Raw genomic sequence first — 20668 nt, forward strand, 5'->3', positions numbered from 1 at the left:
GCTGAATAAAACCGTTTAATAATGTAATTTGCTTTTTTGTGATTGCGTCCCACTTGGATTTGGATTTTTCATGATCTACTGTGATCTACTATTCAAGCCTTTTCATTTGATACCGCTATTAATCGGGATTTGAGAAAATATGTAGTCCGTCATTTGGTAGCGGCAGCCATCTTGGATATGCATTTTACATGAAAAACTGTGTTCTACTAGTCAAGCCCTTTTATTTGATACCCATATTAATGGGGTTTTGACATAATATGTAGTTCGCCATTTGGTAGGATTTTGATGGATTTGCATTTTTCATAGATAACCATGTTCTACTAGTCAAGCCCTTTGATTTGATACCCATAATAATAGAGTTTTAAGAAAATATGTAGGCCGCCATTTTGTAGTGGAAGCCATCTTGGATTTGCGTTTTTCATGAATAACTGTGTTCTACCCATATTAACGGGGTTTTGACATAATCTGTAGTCCACCATTTTGTAGTGGCAGCCATCCTGGATTTGCATATTTCATAAATAACCGTGTTCTACTAGTGAAGCCCTTTCATTTGATACCCATATTAACGGGGTTTTGACATAGTATGTATTCCGACATTTGGTAGTGGCAGCCATCTTGGATTTGCATTTTTCATGAATAACTGTGTTCTACTAGCGAAGCCCTTTCATGTGATACTCATATTGATAGAGTATTGAAAAAAAATATATATGGCGCCATTTTGTGGTGGCGACCATTTTGGATTTGCATTTTTCATAAATAACTGTGTTCTACTAGTCAAGCGCTTTCATTTGATACCCATTTTGATGGGGTTTTGGAAAACCGATATCGATAAGGTTTTGAGAAAATATGTGATCCGCCATTTTGTAGCGGCAGCCATCTTGGATTTCCAAGATCAGGTAATACGCTGTTTTATTATGACTACAGAGATAAAGGTGTGTTCCAAATTTCAGATCAATCGATCAACAGAAAGGGGGACAAATTTCTATTAATGTGGGTCAGCGCTACAGACAAACATGTTACAAACATGCAAACATACACACCTACAAACAGATTACAAGCTAAATAAACCGCTAAATAAAACCGTTTAAAAAACCTCAGCTTGCAAAATAGAGCGCACTCTCGTCTAATGCCATGTAAACAGTAAAAAACAAATGCGAACAAAAATGTCTAACAAAATTTAAATTGTTTAGGTTTTCAATAAAAAATATCAAAAAATTAAAAAAAAATCATTGAAAACAAATATTTTGAAAATAAAAATTCAAATACTAACAATAAGTGCAAAAACTTAACCCAAAAATTTTGCAAGTATAACTTTCTTTCAAAAAAGATTTTTGGGAAAAATGGGAAAAAATATTTTTCGGCCCAACCTAAAATGGAAATGAGCAACTTTTTTTACAATTATATATAGATTTGAAAAAACACAATAGTCATATTTTTGACACTTTTGACGTATGATAACGTTCTTCGGGAGTATATCTGGAGTTCGAATTGCAAAATAAAAATCGATTGCGTGGTGAAATACTGTTCAATTTTGAGTGCTTATTACTCAGTCATTTTTAAATGGACTTACGGGATTTTTGCACCAGCCTATTCGGACACTCCCCAACAATCGGTCGCAATACAGGAAAATAAAAATGTTTCAATAGTTAATTTTTTTAAATAACGTTAAAATGAGTGCTTCTTATTGTCCGTACATTTGTGTAGACCGGCACGTAGAAGAAGTTCGTGGTATGGGTGCGTTTGTCGCTCTTCGGTTCGGCATCGGTTCAATCACCAGTAGCTCGTCTGGCTACAGTGTCGACATCTGGTACCAATATTCATTTAGGGAAGCAGATTAATCTCTATCGAATTAGGAGGCCTGAATGCAAATTTAAACTATTAATATATGAATGAAAACTTTCACTTCACTTTGTTTGATTATTCAAAACATATAGTACACCCATACCTCGCTATACGGCCGCTCTTTATACGGCATTTTGCTATAACGGCCCTCTTCAATTCAGGCACGTTTCCGATTTACGGCCAAAAATGTTTCGTTATAACGGCAAAAACATTTTGAGGATTGGTTCAAATATCAATCTTGTACAGAAGTGAAAAAATATTTGCGAGACTATAACTTAAGCAAAAAAATAGGTATGTATGCATACGCATACTTCATGTAACATGAAGTTGTTTCATTTTTATTTATAGATTATTGTTGGTTTTTATGTATGTATGTTGTATGTATTGTACGTTTTATGTTTATGTTATGGGTATAATTTTGTTTCAAATGAAATAAATTTGAATGAATTTAATTCTTGATTCAAATGAAACAAAAATGAAAATATAAAATATATTTTGAATTATAAACCATGTTACATATTTAACAAATTTGAAACCGATATGATTGAATTTGTATGAATTTGTATTAGAATAATTGATTCTTTATACGGCTTTTCGCTTTGCGGCCAAATTTCATGGAACCGATCTAGGCCGTAAACCGAGGTATGGGTGTACTGAGTTTTCTTCGACCTTTTTATTTATATTGGAAAATGATGTTTCTACTAAAACACATCATTATGATATGAAATTTTCTTCAGACACATTTTTCGTATATGATTTTTCCTCACCTGCAACAAAATGTGGTTTTGCATTTTCCACCTGAAAATACATTATAGTAATTGTCGCTTCCCAAAATCGTGATACGAAGCTTAATTACGTCAACGCGAATTTACTCTCTTGGTCCGAGAAGAATTCTCCGCTCCGTCTGTGCTGCCGGTCCGTACTGAGAAGCCGCTATGCATGATAATATAAATACATCATGTATTTGTCTGCCCGTGCCGTTTACGCTACGTGCTGGTTAAAATAAAACGGCCTTAAGTTTCCCTGGCACAAACTAGCAAATGAGGCACTGAAACGCTAGGAAGGTAGGAGGTCTCGGTAGCCAAACGGCAGCGCGTCCGCTTGCCAAGCGAACGATCGCGACTTAAAACCCAAAACCCTCGATCAATTGATTGGCCTTCTCCAAGGCTAGCGGCAGATAATGTTTGTACTATAAAATCTCCATGATAGATAATAATAAAAAATGCGAGCAGTCTTCAGAATGCAACGCGGTGCTGATATGTAACAAGATTTTTGTACCCAGTTGAGCTCCCACTCCTTGAGTACACTTGCGCTCTGGCGAATAAGCACGCTTCGAAACACAGATGGAGTGTTTTGTTGTCAGCGTTGTTTTTGCGCTGAGTTTTGAGCTGAAATTGCGCCTTGCTTAGCGCCGTATTTCTATACCTGTTTTACAGCGCGCTTGAATCTGGTTTGCTTTCTCTGTTGAGATATTTTCACACAAGCGTATACGGTTCGTATGGAGGCGCGCTGTTATTTTTATGCTTTGCTTAGAACGAGCGAAGACAATGCGGGCGCTAGAATTTAATGTGTGTGTATGTGTATGAAAGGAGGCGCGCATCACACAAGTAAAAAGAGATGTTTAGTATCTGAATTCTGTGCTGGGTATATTTTGCACTGTCGTGTTTGTTTTGTACACTTCGTACCAAGAGAGAAAACGTGTTTTTATTTGAACGCGCGCTGATGAAATTCAAACTCAAACGCAGCGTTGCGTATGTTTGCTGAAGACAGAATGCGAGTGCTCTCATACCCGAGCGAGAGAATATGAAATACGAGGGTGGGCATCAGCCCACAGAAACACGAAGTAATGCAAACATGCCTGTAGAAGACGAACTAAATAAACTTCAGAAGCGCATCTGGTGAAATGTGGAAGTACTATTTCTCCTCTGCACGTGTGCGCAGTTTGAAGGCATTGCTTTTATTATGTTTGGTCTGAGTAGTGGAAGTAATGAACAGCTTTTGAAGCGATTTTTTTCCTCTACTAGTGAAATCATTATAGCTCGTACAATAAGGTGAAGGCAGCTTTCGCATCCAAGGTTCGAGAAAAGTCGAAAGAATTTTCCAGTGACAGTATGAAAAAAAAAACTTGTAAAACGTTGAGAGAAATGTGTAATGCTTAACGGTGACTATGTTAAAAAATAAATATAGGATTTTGTTGGTTAAGATTTGCACTTCAACTTGTTTTTACACAGTCTTGCTATTTGTTTTTGTTCGTCTGCGTGTGCGCATTACTCATCAGCCTACCCTCGTAGTTTTCCAATGGTAGGATGAAGTTTTCAATTTTTTATGTCCCCAGCCCAGTAACTAGTTAAACACCTCTATTCTGTAACTCCATCGATTCGAAATATATCGAACGACTTGATAAACTTCCATTCTATATTCCGTTCGGGTTGTATTTGCATTTCGTTCGATCTGTTTTTCTTTGAAGATTAAATGTAACGTCAAGACGCGAACGAAATAACGGTTTCGAACGAAATGGAAATCTACCACTACTAATGCTACTAGGATAAAGCCAGTAGCAACACGGTACGGAATACGCCATTGGTTTGGTAATTTTCTTTCCTGATATTTCGACTTTTTCTTTCCTGATATTTTTGTCCATTATTAGAAACCTGTTGTTTCAAAATAGTATTTCATTTATTAATACAAGGCTCCAAAGCCTTCAAAAAATTACGGAACGATTTCGCCTTTACACCTTTGTTCTCTTTTCTTGTCAAGGATATTCAAGAATTACGACTCACGCAAATTAATGATAATTTTCATACAGTTCTTCATGCAGGATATGTGTAAATTAATTTATTTTCATTGTTTTCCTTTAAAAGCTACAATTTCGCAAAATTAATAAAATTTCATCAATTCATGAAAATTAATATCTATTAGGTGTACGAAGTATGGTGTGCCTTATTGTAGGCCTTCATGTATGAAGGTCATTATGCGGAACAGAGATTGAATTTCTGTGTAGTGAAGGTTACTGGCGGATTCGATTTACAGCTACTGTTCACTGTATTTCTCCCACATAAATATACGCATATTTCACCCTCGTCTTACCAAAATGACCACAGTCCACCCAAGCCAGCCGTCTGAAGTGGGTTTTATTCGGGATTCTTTTCGTGATAACCAGCAAGGCGGTCACAATTGGAGACACTTTATCTCTCATTTATCTCACTCATTACTTTCAGTTGTCCAAATATCCTAGCTCTTGCGTAATCTTACGAGTCGCTCAAGGAGGCTGCCTCATTTGTTGGTTCAGGATTTATCGAAACACATTCTGTATCGGACAGAGAGAGACACTAACGGACATTCATTCCAATCAATTTTCCCGTTGTGTTAATTTCCAAGAGTTTCCGAAACATAGAACAAAGGGCTGCCATCAGTTGGTGTGAAAACAATTTTCGTGAAAAAATCTAGTGAATTATCTTCCCGCTTCCCGACTCAATTTGAGCTAAATATTTCTGATTCGTTCGTCATTTCCAAAAATTCTACTTTGATGTCGGATGTGTACGCATTTTGTATAACAGATGACACGAACTATGTTTGCTAACTTCCAAAGAAATAAGAGCCCTTTTTCCGATCGGTGCAGATGCACATTTCTCGGCATCTGTCTGGGCCCGGTGAATTCGGTCAGTTCACCAATCTGATAGAAAAGTAATGTTGTCCAGGATATTGAATATCACAAAACACCTTGCTGCTTCTTAATGCCGTGTAAATAAGCTGCCAGATGACAGGACACATTTCCCCGGTGGCTACCAGATATGACAACAATCCAGATTACTAATGTAATCCAGTAACATGTACTAATGTCTGGTACTGGTACATTGCTCTTGTGTAGAGTGTAGAGCAACTGTAGAGCGGCTGTGGCAGATGACGTTCCCCGTCCACCTGTTACGTAGTATATTTTGCCGCTCTCGAAGAAAAACAACAGCAATTCGAATGAACTATTTTTCGCGAGTGAAAACGCGCAAAAAATGGCAAACAACAGCACCACTTTCGGTCTGCTATTATCTCGTTCCTATTAAAACCGCATAAAAAAATTTACCAGTCGGGAAAGTAAGACAGCCGTCAGATGCTACACGGAAATGTGTCACAAGGAATGAAAGTTATGAATAATTTGTAAAAATCGTGTTCGCGTTCATAACCGCACTGTTCCACGGTTTTGGTAGGTGACACGAAATAAAAATTGCAATCAGTGACAAGAATATTTGCCAGTCTACAGAAAATAAATAAGCTGAACCCAATAGGAATCAAGCATATAGTAATACTCAAACGAATCCAAGTGTAAATGTAACGACACTGATCCTGATCCCTGTTCCTCCCACTGACGCTTATATTGGACTTTCCAGCAGTTAATCTTTTCTGACAAAATTTCAGCGCATGTTCTCTCCATCGATACTGCCACCGTGTGTTTCGGGTAGCACCTACCGATCGGTAATCTCTGGTAATCCTAAAAGAGAACATTATATCGACGGTAATATGTGGGAAGATTGTGTGGTTGGTCTGGGTTTTGACTTCCATTGGTGCACGTTACGGATATTTTTTTCTTCTCAAAGTCGGACAGCGGGATTTAATTGAGAGTGAATCGGTTTCGACTTGTGCACGTTCTACCTAAGGGTGTTTTTCAGATGTAGTCACAGTTATTTCATACCTACATTTGTGGAGTTTTGGAGCACCCCCTTTGAAAAAGGGATAAACTTGAGGCTAACCAAATAGTCAACCGTTGGATTGATACCGGCTGCGGTCCACCCACACCCTCTCTTCGACATCTTCCGATGAATGGAGTGAAAACAGAGTGAACCATTCGGTGTCTTGTGGAGCAACCAAACGATGACTGTGACTGTGTCTCCCAGCGGGACACAGTCTAATAAAATATTGATTCGATATTTCTGGCTTCACCGAATGAAGTAAAAGACGATATTCCGAAAATCATCAATGAGACAAGTGTCAATAAGAGCGGTCGATGATTGATAGGGTGAAGTCGAGCTGTGGGAACGCTTCTATGGGAGTTGGAGCAAATAATGAGCAGGTATTTATATAGGACTCAAGAAACACCCGTCAACTGTTAGAATCACCGCTGCTATACCTTTAGATATTCACCGGGTATTGACTAGAATGCTACTCTGGGATCAATAATTCGCTGACGTAGATTGGAGAGCCGCGAGGCTGTGGGCTTATGATGTACAGTTTGTGTACTTTTCGGATCAGTTTCCGTGAAGAATTGAGTCCGACCTTTTCAATGTTTGTGTTTGTATGGATTAGATTCTCTGAAATAAAATTTCTTAAATTTACGTGAACACCTTGTTTTTTGCACAACAGGACATCTCAACTGCCTGCCTTGTCAAGCCGTATATTCTAGCAATCGTATTTCGTCAATTGAATACACATAACCTTCGAATTGCATCATTATCTCCAAACCACAATTAATTCCCATTCGCTCAGTGGGGGTTTTCAATCACACTGTGAAAGCAATAGATTTCATCGGACAACATGACATTCGATGTTCCTGCATAAGAAGGGCTATATCTACAACTCGTGAATCGCTGCATCCAAGCGACAGGAAAAATTTCATTACTCCACTCTTTCATACTAGTGAGCCAATCGTCCCCCCAGTTGAAACGACAATTTTCCATGTTGTTTTATTTATCTTTTCTCACGAAAACTGTATCGTTCTCTAAATAAGCGGGCCAAAACACACACGAGACCTAATTTGTTCTACCGAACACTTATCAACACACACATCACATGGATCCAAGCTAAACTATATGCTCCTCTGTACTGCAGTGACTCTTCATCCCGCCTGCGTAGCCTGTGGAAACTTGTAAATATTTTTCTACAAAACCCACCCAAGGAAGACACACACGAGTCGAGGAATTAGCTAGGATTTGCTGGGCGAAAACCGAAAGGTTCTTTTCACTGCACCTGCTTCAGTAACTCACTCACTCCGTTTTGATTCAGAATGTGGAAAGAGCATAATTGTACCACGGTGGGTTCGTAATATCATATTAATCGAAATTTGAAGTTCAGTTAATGTGAGAAAATGTCTGACTATCTTGAGCTTGAGCTTGAGCTTGAGCTTGGGTAGACTGTACAATTCGTAGTTGCTCTCCGTGATTGACCTGAACCAACCAAATTGCACAAAGAACACACAGAATGACACTTGGGACTAGCAAATCTTTCTCCTTGCGCAATTTTCGGTGATTCGAGCTTTAAATGGACAATAACGACGCCGGCCGCGTCCTTACAGTCACCAGGGGAAGGGAAGGAATGTTAGTATGATAATCACCGCCCGAAGGCCAGAAGGGTCGCCTCTATAGCGTGATTCCCTAGCGATTATCATGGAAAGGATAGTTGTTAGTGGGAGAGGTAAGAATCAGGATTCACTGGTAAGTGATATGATTATGTGAACGCGAACTATCGACCACTCGACGAAACGAAAACTCAAAAAGCAAATATATTCGTAGTGGCTATTGAAGGGTGACCTGAAAAGTTCTCCTTTGTTCGCCGAAACGAATATTCAAAAATCAAATGTACTTCGTAGCTGCTGAAGGTATTAAAGGGTGACCTGAGAAAGTCACCTCTGCATTAGGATTGGAATTGTGATAAGAGGTCTGAATCTGTAAACGCGGACATAACTACTCGACGAAACGAAAATTAGAACATCGGAAGTGGTTGAAAATAATGAAGGATGTTCTGAAAAGGTCTCCTACTTTATACTACTTTATACTTTATACTACTTTATACGTATTGAGATCGGTATGCATTGAATATAAAAACTCTTATTTTACACAAAAAACAAATCCCGTTCAAGCCCCCCCCAGATTGAGACGCAGTAGGCATTCCAGGTTCCATCTGCTTTCGAAAATATACTACAAATAACTGGATGCAAATACAGAACAATACAGAACGCTGCGTCCTTATTCGAAAGCTTGCCTGATAGCTGAGCATGCTAATTTATTGAAAACATCAACGACAATGACTATCTATATAAATCGGGATAAATATGGGATAGTGGTAAATTTGAAAACCATCTCATAGTTCAAATGTACCGTTGTCTAAGCGTATATGGGCTACTGGCAACGCTGACGCTATATTTCAACTCAACGGGGACGGCAACTAACCACAATGCGAAAACCGCTAATAACATTGACTACGTGCAAACACAAAAACGTCAGAAATAAGAAGACACTCGTATACAAGACTCTTGAGGAATAATGTAGAGAGAGTAGAAAGTAAAGAGAGTAGATAGTAAAGAGAGTAGAGAGTAAAAAGAAAGAGAGAGATACAAAACTAGGGGCCTGATTCTCTTGCGCGAATGGAATGTGAAAGTAATGAACTCCTCAAAGTCACATGACCCAAGTCACCTGCACCGTGCCCTGACGTGAGAGGTTCATTTTGGAGTAAAATACCCAATGAATGACAAATGGTGCAGTGTTCATTGAAATATATGCCCAAGCTTGTGTTTTTTTGCAAATGCTCTATGCATTCAATGTGTTTCATGAATATATTTTTTTTTGATTTTGAAAATTTTCATTCCTTGTTACAAACATGTACAGGAAATAATTTCGTTCATCTTTATAAATGTTTTCCTTTTATTATAATTGATGAAAAATAATATCACTGGGATAAGAAGATAAAAAAATATATATTTTCAAATCTGTTATTGCCGTTTTTGCATAGTCCCTTTGCATTAATATGAGTGTATGTTATTTCAATTGTTTTGATTTCGTATCCGTGTTTTGATTCCGTATTCGTGGGTTGACTTAGTGTCCGGTGCTGATTCCGTAATAATTACGCTACAAGGTTGGTGGATGGTTGACTATTCTTCATAACATTGCAGTGAACATTAATTTTATAGTCGCCTTACATAAAAGCCATCAAGGTAAGATATATTTATTATCGCATTTAAATAAATTTAAAAGCTGAACTTTATCCATAGACAATGAGCCGATGAAAATGATAAATCTGTCAAGGATCTTGTAATTCTACTGTACGAAACTGCACTGTTATTGTCTGGATTCTCACTGGATGAGTCAGGTGTGCACGCATCTCGCATCTATCTTATGGTCAAGCTGGGTCCTAGAATCGATAAGGACGAAGCTATGAGCACAGATGATACTCCAGCCGCAACTTCTGGTGAAGATGTTCCTCCACTAGAGGATGACACCGAGGATGCCTCACACATGGAAGAAGTTGATTAAATATATACGACTTTTAACTACTTAAGTAGCTTTTTGTAATTTTTGAAAGTCTGATTTGTGTTTTTGGAGTAAGGAAACGGTATACTGAATTGAGTTTCTCGTATCAGTTATGGTCAACTATTGTAAATTTACATTTTAATTTTGTACCGCGTTATAGCGGCTGCAGAAGATGTATATTCTTGTCATTCGTAATAGCATACCAAATACTTGAACCGACTACTTGTTAATAATAAATATAAATTATTTAAAAAAGCACAGTTTAACTGGATTGCATTCGAATCTGCCTGTTTTTGTCCGAAAATTTTCACAATGTAGATGATGACTACATCTTTGAATCTGGAGCAGCAATTGCCCGTTTGGAACTACGAATGATTAGAGATCGTTCAAATCCTTTGGAAACGCCTAATCCTATTTTTGGCTACCATTGCTGGTACTAGTCGATAACAAATGAGGATACGACTTCAAAAGTCACAAAATGGCATGTTTTTTCACTGCAATCGCCCACGAGAATTGAGTGAGTGTTCATGAGAGTTCATTCAAGGTAAAAATCTCACCACAATCGCCTTCGGAAATTGAGTGAGACAATTTTTGCGAGCTGTCACTTCGCATTCGCGCATCAGAATCAACCCCTAGATTCATCCGACATAAACAAATGCGCATCAGGAAAAAGAGAACTCTTCCCACTCAAGTTTTGCACTGAAAAGAGTATTACAAATAAAATGTTGTTGTTTTCCACCATTTATCATAATCTTGCAGAATATTGACTGCCCCCAAAGATTGAATGACAAAACCTCTGTTGCTTTTTTTGAAGTATGTCTTGCCCCAGATCAACAGATTGAATCGTTTGTTCCAGGCTGAAAAACCTGAATTCAAGATGTTACATGGAGAGCTGAAAGATTGTTATTTGATCTTTCTCACTGGTATATGCGAAGAATTTTTGAAAAACGGCAAGAATTTTTCGGTCGGAATGGTAGCAGAAACGAACTATCAGAACAATGGACGGCGAAAGGCAGAACTTTTTTGAGGATATTTGTCGCAGTTTTTTGTGGAGCTGATCAAGCTAATGAGGAAAAGATACGATTTATAAGATCCGACGCTCAAGGCTGCGAGAATGTTAAATCCCAGAAACTTTTCATTTTAGGGTGGTCCGAAAAATCTTTTTCTTCCACTTTTTCTCAAAAATGACTTTTTTCAAATTCATAACTTTTGAAACACTAAACCGATTTAGTTGATCGACATACCAAATAAAAGCTAATGAGTTAACTTTTTATTCAAAATTATTGAACTTGCAATTATTGAACTTTTTTCAAAAAAAACTAACTTATAAGCTTCAAATTGATATGTCGATCATATGAATCGGTCCATTAGTTCAAGAGTTATAAATTTTTGTAGTGGAAAAAATTGGGAAAATAGTTTTTTCGAACCATCGATTACATTTGAAAAATCATAACTCAAAAACGAAAAAAATACCGATACCGAGACATGTCACGTAAAAAAATAGGACTGTCAAGAACTATATTATAGCGCGCAAAAATACTTTTCCAACAAGCTATAGTATGACTCGATACAATGAATACAACTAGAACTACGCGCTTAAAACGACACCTCGCGGAAATACCGCAGGACTTTTTTGACAGCCTAATATTTTACAGTACTACTATGACAAAGGCAAAAATGCATCTCAAGCTGCCAATAAAATTTGTGCAGTTTATGGACCCGATACAGTTTCCATTTCCACCGCACAACAATGGTTTCAACGTTTTCGTTCTGGTGTAGAGGTCGTCGAAGATGCGCCACGTTCCGGAAGGCCTGTCGTCGAAAATTGCGACAAAATCGCTGAATTAGCCGAGAAAGACCGGCATAGTAGCAGCCGTAGCATCGGCCAAGAGCTGGGGATAAGTCATCAAACCGTTATTAACCATTTGAAGAAGCTTGGATTCACAAAGAAGCTCGATGTATGGGTGCCGCACACGTTGACGCAAAAAAACATCGTTGACCGTATCGACGCATGTGAATCGCTGCTGAATCGCAACAAAATCGACCCGTTTCTGAAGCGGATGGTGACTGGCGATGAAAAGTGGGTCACTTACGACAACGTGAAGCGCAAACGGTCGTGGTCGAAGCCCGCTGAAGCGGCTCAGACGGTGGCCAAGCCCTCATCAACGGCCAGGAAGGTTCTGCTGTGTGTTTGGTGGGATTGTCAAGGAATAATCTATTATGAGCTGCTTCCCTATGGCCAAACGCTCAATTCGGACCTGTACTGCCAACAACTGGACCGCTTGAAGGTAGCACTCATGAAGAAGAGGCCATCTTTGATAAACAGAGGCCGCATTGTCTTCCATCAGGACAACGCCAGGCCACACACTTCTTTGGTGACGCACCAGAAGCTCCGGGAGCTCGGATAGAAGGTTCTTTTGCATCCGCCGTATAGTCCGGACCTTGCATCAAGTGACTACCACCTGTTTTTGTCCATGGCGAACGAGCTAGGTAGTCACAAGCTAGCCACAAAAGAGGCCTGTGAAAATTGGCTATCCGAGTTTTTTGCCAATAAGGAAGCGAGCTTCTATAACAGGGGTATTTTGAAGTTGGCATCTCGTTGGGAACAAGTCATCGAACAAATCGGCGCATATTTGACTTAAAACAGGTGATTGTAACTAATTTTATGAACAAATGAAAATTCAAAAAAAATACCGCAGGACTTTTTTGACAGCCTAATATTATCTCGCTTCCACACAACAGCATCATTAGCTATGGGGATAGCGTGGTCGTGCAAAACAGTCTTGTGTTCCACCAGGCCTTGATTCGATTTTCCGCCATCTTATCAGCAGGCATTTATCGCTCGGCTTCGGGCGGTCTCCGATTAACCGAGATAGACGTGATCTTTCTGAGCTTCTGCGTGGGAATTAAGTGATACTAAAGTTACACATCTCCGAAGTGCATTTAGTGTGATTCCCACCGTGTGTGAAATATTCCAAGCAGAAATTAGGAAAAAGCTTTTTTCCTTTCACTAAAGTTTGTATGTGTGCAAAAGTAAAACCTTTTGGGGGGAAAACTCGTAATTACATGAAGACATGAGTGGTCAGCCCTAGACTACCCCGTTAGCGGAAGACTACAAGTAGCCAGACTATCTTACCATGGGAGGCATGTAGATTATCAGAAAGTAAACGATACGTTTGAAAAAAGTATGAATTAAACAGCATGGTTGGCAGAATTTCTAATGCTCCAAGTTAAACTGCAGGTTGACTTGAATGATAGCAAAATTAAAACTTGTTGCCAGAAACAACGATTTATTTTTCAATTAACCCTTTGCGGTTGTATTAAATTTGGGTATGGGCAGCAGTGAGTAGTGATACATGCAAGATTTTTTTTTGTGAACTATATGTATATATATTAAGTGCTCCCTTGGCCGAGTGATTAGCGTCATAAATAACATGCCGGGTGTTCGGGTTCGATTCCCGTTCTGGTCGGGAGAATTTTTGTCAAAGAAATTTCCTCCGACTTGCACTGTGATCACGCGTATTCTAGAGCTTGCCACTCAGAATGCACTCAAGGCGTGTTATTTGGCATAGAAATCTCAACTAAGTACAAATAAAAATGACGCAAGTAATACTACGTTGAGACGGCGAAGTTCCTCTAGGAACGTTAGTGCCATTGAAGAAGAAGAAGAAGAAGAAGAAGATGTATATATATATTAGCTTAACGATGTATTTTAATTTGATGTTTTTATATAATTTTTTTATTTTATAAAAAAAATATATATAAAAACAGCAAATTATATTTTGTGATTCATCTTCGTGTGAAATCTTTCGAAAAAGTCTCCAAGAGTAAATCATATGAAGTATAATCAATACATAATTTTATTTTCATTAACCGAAAATATGAGACACTTTTGCCGTTGATGCAATAAATGTGTAATTAATGCCAGCGTTAATGTGTATCCGAAACGATCAGCACTTTTCACTTTTAACAAACAATGTTTTTTACATGAGATTATACAGATGACATAAGACACTTATGCAAAGAATTATTCTACTCTTTAAAAACAACTACTTCTGCACCAGAAGTTACTCAAATAATGATTTCTACGTATCTGAAATGATCAGAACTTTTCACTTTGTATAAACATACATTTCGTCGCTTGGGACACTTTTGCGATTATTAAAATAATATGAGACATTTATGCAAACAGTAGTTCTAATACTTATCAACAATCTCTTCCATCACACCAAAGTGTTACAATGGCCAAATTCTGCTATTGTGAATGTATTCCAATGCATTCAACGCACTGTGCGTTGTCTTGTGTGGGTGACTGCTTTGTTTGATACTGCGTACCGTTATCTATTACTCATGGGAGCACCGCATTGATTCGTGAAAAGGTTCACCAGACATCAAGCTACGTTTAAGGAAAGCATAAACTGTTACTTGGTTGAGTAAAAAATAAGATTAGCATGATTTCTTGCTGTGGTGGCTGAGAGCAGACAAACGACCACAAAGAGTTAATGCAGCTCAATACTTTGGTTGCTATACTTTGCAATACTTTGGTTGCAAGTTTTTTTTAAAGAAAATTATGTTTCTATGTTTAGTAGGCGATATTGAAAAAAAATAGTACTGATGTGTTGTGTAATGTGTTATTAATCATTTCATCCTAAAAAAATATATTAAACTAGATTGTTTTTATCAATTAACTTGAAGCTTTTTAACCGTTCTACATTTTGTTCTTTGACACCGAACTTCTATCGTTCTTAATTTGGCTGCAATATCGATATAAACAATTCTTGGTGAAAATTCAATCAAAATCTTCAAAAATCACGATTTTTACGCCACTGTACATGTAATAGCCACTTAAATTACACCTTAACGTTGAAAGGTTACATTTCTTCTTGAAATAAGTCATATTTGAAATATAAAAAAAATATTTTTTTCCAAACTGTATATAATCGAGTCCAAAATTGTATATAATCGAATCACATATAATCGAGTCTGTATATAATCGAGTCCGACCTATATAGCAAGGTAAAAATAGATACTTCGGGACGACAAACGGCTAAGACTCGAGAAGACCGTTTGAGTACAAAAGAAAATGGAAAAAATGCGGATCGGGACGACCGTGCTGTGTAAAAATGGTAGTGAAATTATATGCGGATCGGGACGACTGCGTAGAACAAGTACGGCTCGGGGCACAGTATGGAGTACAGAACTTGATTTGATATTTTGTTAATTGAACGTCACAACACGGGCATCGTCAGTTTAGCGATTAAAGGCTGGGCAGTCGGCACATTTTCCGCCATCTTATCAGCAGGCAGTCACCGCTTAGCAGTCTCCAGAATGTGCTGATGCTGATGTGTAACATATTTTTTTTTGTACTCAGTTGAGCTCTCACTCATTGTATAGACATGCGCTCTGGCGAATGAGCACGCTCCGAAACACAGATTAAATGTTTTGTTGTCAGCACATTTTTTGCACCGTGATTTGCGCCGTGATTTGCGTTGTGATTTGCGCCGTAATTCTATACCTGTTTTACATCGCGCTTGAATCTGGTTTGCTCCTCTTTTGAGTTATTTTTCTCCACACAAGCGCATACGGTTGGTATGGAGGCGCACTGTTGTTTTCATGCTTTGCAAGAATTTGATGTGTGTGTGTGGGTGTGTGTAAGAGCGCAGCGCAGCGTATGTTTTCTGAAGACTGCCGCTCGGGTGGTCTCCGATTATCCCGCGGACGCTCACACGGACACACCCAAAACCAAAGGCGACAAAGTGGAAAGGACAAAGGCGATCGGCTTTGAAAAAGTTATTGATTCTTGCATTCTGATTAATTGATTTATTTTTTGAACTCTGAAACCCGATCGAGTCAGAGTTGCCCGATCGTATCTCAATTTTGCATAAGTATATTATATTGAAAAAATCATGATTTTGAATGAAGGTAACCGGTTATTATTTATGGGATCTTCTAACAAAACGAAGCACTACGGAAAGTTCATGTTATAGAATCTTTCTTGGTTCGACGTTTTTCATCTTAGTTATTACATCTTTCATTTTGTACTGGAGTGTAAGTTCAAAGTCTCGAGAACGAAGGGGTTACGTTCGGAGTACAAGGTTATGAGCATATTTCTCTGCCGGATGAACGATGCGGTAGCTTCTTGAAATTTCAGTCTCGATCGGTCTGCGGTTGATGGTGCATGATGCATGATGCCTCGGCTGAGAAACTTTTATTCGTTTCTCTTTTGCTGTCGTAATGAACGGACATCGTTTGCTTGTGAATGCACCCAAGAGATAAAATATGATTTCGCACACATCTGGACAATTAACTAGGTGTTCCCGTGATGATTTTCTATATCACGGAGAAGATATTTCGGATGTACTGAGGATTGAATAAACACATCTTTATGATTCGAATGTCGAACGTTAAGAAGAGACCACAAGGGAAAGAATATTATTCCGTATATATTTAAATGGACCTCTAAGGGAAAACAAAATATCCATCATTTATTGAGAATTGACTTGGATGCAACTTCAAACAAACGATTACTGATCCAACGATAGTGCTACAATAACCTTGCGGTTATACCAGATATATAACCCACTAGTTTTTTCGTTTCGGTGGGAAAAGCTGCAGATTTGAATGACGGCATCCTCCAACAAATGGAAGGTCAAGTTTTCGTTTTTATGAAGTCTCGCTCACAGGCTATCGACCGTCCCCTACCATGTCAGGACCAGATGAAGGAGTTCAGGTTTTATTGAGGAAGCAAAACAAAAAAGCATATCCCTAGGGTTTGTAGACGACTATTCGGGCTTATGAGGACAACATGATTTTGCTAAGAATCTACAGTGTGTGACATTTCTAGAACTATTGTTTCTGTACACTCGTTTTTCACAGTTTCAACTGATCGCTGAGAAATGCTTCTCAGCCACACAGGTGTGTTGTTAAAAAGATCGATACAGTGCTCATTATAATGTTGTGATACCCATTTATATGCTGCCACTGGAGTTTTTCGCGACACAAATTCTGGATCAAGTGCACAATTCCTTCTACCTAGATCCTACCTAGATCTAGCGCATAATACTTGCAAACCAATGGACTATCTCCTCATTCCTCATAAGATTAGCAAACCAGGCGAAAGACCTTTCAGACCCGGGCCAACAATGGAGGAGGGAATGTTGGAGTGCATTGGTTATTTTCATCGGGAATTACAAGAACGGTCAAAATTGTCTGAAGAAACAGTCGAATTTTTTTTAAGCAATTCAAGCTTGACACATGTTACGAGTACCTGACAGCGAACCGAAAAAGTCGATTTGACAATCTGGCAACTACGGTGTTTTGGAAAGCCAGCTTCTGCTAGAGATACCAAGAGTCCGTAGAAATGTGAAGGCCGCTGACATGAATTGTAATGTCAATCATTAGATCGCATTGGATTACAGTTCATCAACAATCGCTTCCAAAACTTAAATTTGAAGCTGTTTCTAACCGTGTACGTTTCTGTGGCATTTTGTAGAGAAGTTTATAAGAGTTGAAATTAATTAAAAAATTTGGGTCAATGATGGGTCAGACATGTTTAATAGGTTGAGTCCCGTACCGTTATTGCTGCGCATTCCATTGAGCCCGCAACAAGTGTCGGTCTCATCTCCCAAAGATATTTCTTTGATCAGATTTGAAGTTAATTTGAAGTTTATTGTTATGGCCGTACTATATTAGATACCGCATAACTAAAATGGCTATAGCTCGGTATATAATGGGATTTTCGAACAGTCTTTTCTAGGGTATATTCTTGAATGCCTAAAGGTCTTAATGTTTAGAACGATAAAGAAAAACCATTTTAATTCAAATTCCTAGACTATAATACTGCCTCAATGAAATAGAGGAATATGGCAGGTGGAACAACACAACACTTGTAGTATTCGATCTGAAGTTTCCATGTAAAAAAACAAAATTGTGTTCCGTTCGGCTAATTTTGAGGTCAAAATAAAATAACATTTCCTCCCTACAATGCCACATATTCATCAATACAGGGAACTTTCCAACTCTTGTTGAATGATTCAAACATACAAAATACTGCAATACAGTGAATATGTTTTATCCAATCAGATTCTAAAAATATGTAATCAAATATCGATGAATCCGTTAAACGTCCAGTACACAACTTCACAGGCCCACCGTGGAGCGAATAGTGCTCCATCGAATCGTCATCGGCTGCCGTAAGTACCGATTCATCGTAGCATATGTACTCGTAATATAGAGAATACATCAACAGGCAGCAGCACTGCATGCTCCCACCTCCGACCTGCTCCCACAAAAAGCAATTCTAGGCTCCGTTTAAAATACCCTATCGAGCCGTGAGAGCTACCGGCAGAACATTCTGACTCGAATTACTGCTAGCGGGTGGTGAATCACTGCTCTCCATCCCGTCGATGGGAATAGTCGAGTAAAATATACTGCCTGTCTGTTTATCGTTGTATCTGGCAGTTCTCGGCGTTGTTTGTAGTAGTCGTCGTCGCCGTTAAGGCGCTCAGTTTACAAAGCGGTCTCAGTCAGCGCGGTTCGAAGTCTGAGCTTGGGTAAGGTCTTTCTCCAAGCAACCGGTTGGTCAGCTGATCTAATCGGGCGCGATATTCGTCGCTTTGTTGTGTCGATCGTATCGTAATTCCGAGTGCAAGTATGGTGTGGAAAATGTGTGTTTTTCGATAAAGCAGCTTTTCCGCCTATCTCATGTAACCTGACGTGTAACCCTAAGTCCTCGGATGTTGAGATTTAATTACATTCGTCAATGTGACACTTACAGTTTCCATAAGACCCGGGCTGAGCTCTTCAATATTGGGTGTGTGGGTACATCGCTTCATAGTGATTGGATGTGTGACCCTTTGTGCGGTGATAATCCGGGGGGAACCTTTCGAGATGAAAATCACAGCATGTGCAGTGTACAGTTTAATCAAACTAGAAACCACAAATAAAAGCGCTAGTGCATCACGTCGTATAATTGTTTACCTTTAATCGCCAGTCAGTTAATCAATTTAGCTGCGGGTTGTATTCTCGGTCGGTTTATTCGCGGTTTGTGCCGGGTTGCAATTATGTATGAGTAAATTCGAGACGGTATCCCAATGGATTGCCTTAGCGGTTAACGAAAATGATTAATTAGTGAGATATGTATTATGCAATCATGCAAATGCGCGATTAAAAATATCTGTCTGCGAAGAATAACGCGTACCAATAGTACTTCGGATAAATGCCTGGAATATCTGTACGATGAGCAGATCTTATTTCTACACTCTACAAAAATTCAGAATAACAAGTTGGATTTTTACCAGCTAACATAAGTACAGGCTGCAGAATTTGCAAAATCACAGTAAACTTGAAATAATATATTCTGTAAAACATATTTCTGGCATTTTGAAGAAACTTAATTTTTTTTATTATATTGTATTTTATCGATCCATTCCTGAAGTAAATTATCGCGGTAGATTAAGAATGAGTAAAATACAGGAAATTCGTTCGCATAAGATCGTGGGGTAGGCAGGGCGAACAAACACAAACAACTTTAAATCCTGGTTTGACGTCAAATAAGGTGATGTTGCGTATGGTGGGATTGGATAGCAGTGGTCTACAGTTCGCGTAGAGCATCGGAAGCAATCGGTCGCTTTACTGAGTTTCTCTAACTCCAAGTTATATACCGTTCTTGGCTTAAAAGTGGAACTACGCCACCCAGAATATCCAGTATAGTGCTCTGCCACCGGTCCTACCTTTTTTCCGCACGATTGTTACGTAGTCGCGGGTGAAGTCATTAATTCCGGTTTGGAGCACGCATTGGTGCACTAGGGTATGTGAACGAGAAAGAGCTAAACCAATTCCTGATGTCTCCATCAAATTCAAAAATTAAAACATAAACTGACAGACGTCTCCACCTGATTTAAAAATTCGAAGTGTTGGAGAGAAACCCAGTTGCTCCATAAATTCTACGTACCCCAATTAAGTAAAGTGACGAACCTGATAGCAGAAAAGAGAAGTTTGACAACTGAGTGAGAAAGTATCCAAAATTAGTGTTTAACTTTCGTGTGCACTACATGGTGTCCACGTGTGCGGATGACCCTGGGGGATCATTCGGGAGGAGGATTCCGGGATATATGGACCCAAGAAAAGAGTTTGGAGTTGTTACCACTCTTCTCGTAACTGGAAAAAAATGGCAATAATTTACCTCGAAGCCCGTTTTTGATCGGGAAAAGTCTTAAAGATTTCGCTGGGCCGATCGAGCATGCGAAACGTGAAGCGAAGTACCCAGTACGTTGTAAAAACTCGACAAGCCTCCCAGGTGGAGAAACTATTGGAAATAATTCAGCTGCATGATGGGACAGAGATATCAATTGAATTACATCCAACGCTTAACATTAGTCGATACGTGATATCCTCTCTTGATTTGTTCGAACTAAGCGAGGAGAATATCGAAGGGGTGTTGCGAGGAGAATATCGGGCAACAAGGTGTTGCCCGATATGTTAACCGATATGTTAACTTTCAACAAAAGTATATATCTGGAAACCGTCAAAGTTGGTGTTCTACGTGTAAGAACACGACCTTACTATCTAAATCCGATGTGGTGTTTCAAGTGTTACGA

At 38.8% G+C, this 20668-nt stretch overlaps 1 protein-coding gene across 5 annotated transcripts in view; it reads left to right on the forward strand.

Annotated features, from left to right (window-relative positions):
* LOC129774867 (hybrid signal transduction histidine kinase L-like) overlaps positions 1–20668 on the forward strand; it is a 97820-nt gene that overhangs the window by 46050 nt on the left and 31102 nt on the right. The window contains exon 1 of one of the 5 annotated variants that reach the window (XM_055778897.1): positions 18475–18622. The exons of 1 other annotated variant lie outside the window; for it this stretch is intronic. The gene's annotated coding sequence lies outside the window, so the exon portion shown is untranslated. Of the gene's footprint in view, positions 1–18474; positions 18623–18867; positions 18883–18914; positions 19062–20668 lie in introns of those variants that run through there. 3 more of the 5 variants (XM_055778902.1, XM_055778900.1, XM_055778898.1) reach the window with 3 other exon arrangements.

This window comes from Toxorhynchites rutilus, chromosome 3 (assembly GCF_029784135.1).
Source record: "Toxorhynchites rutilus septentrionalis strain SRP chromosome 3, ASM2978413v1, whole genome shotgun sequence".
Taxonomy (NCBI): Eukaryota; Metazoa; Arthropoda; class Insecta; order Diptera; family Culicidae; genus Toxorhynchites; species Toxorhynchites rutilus.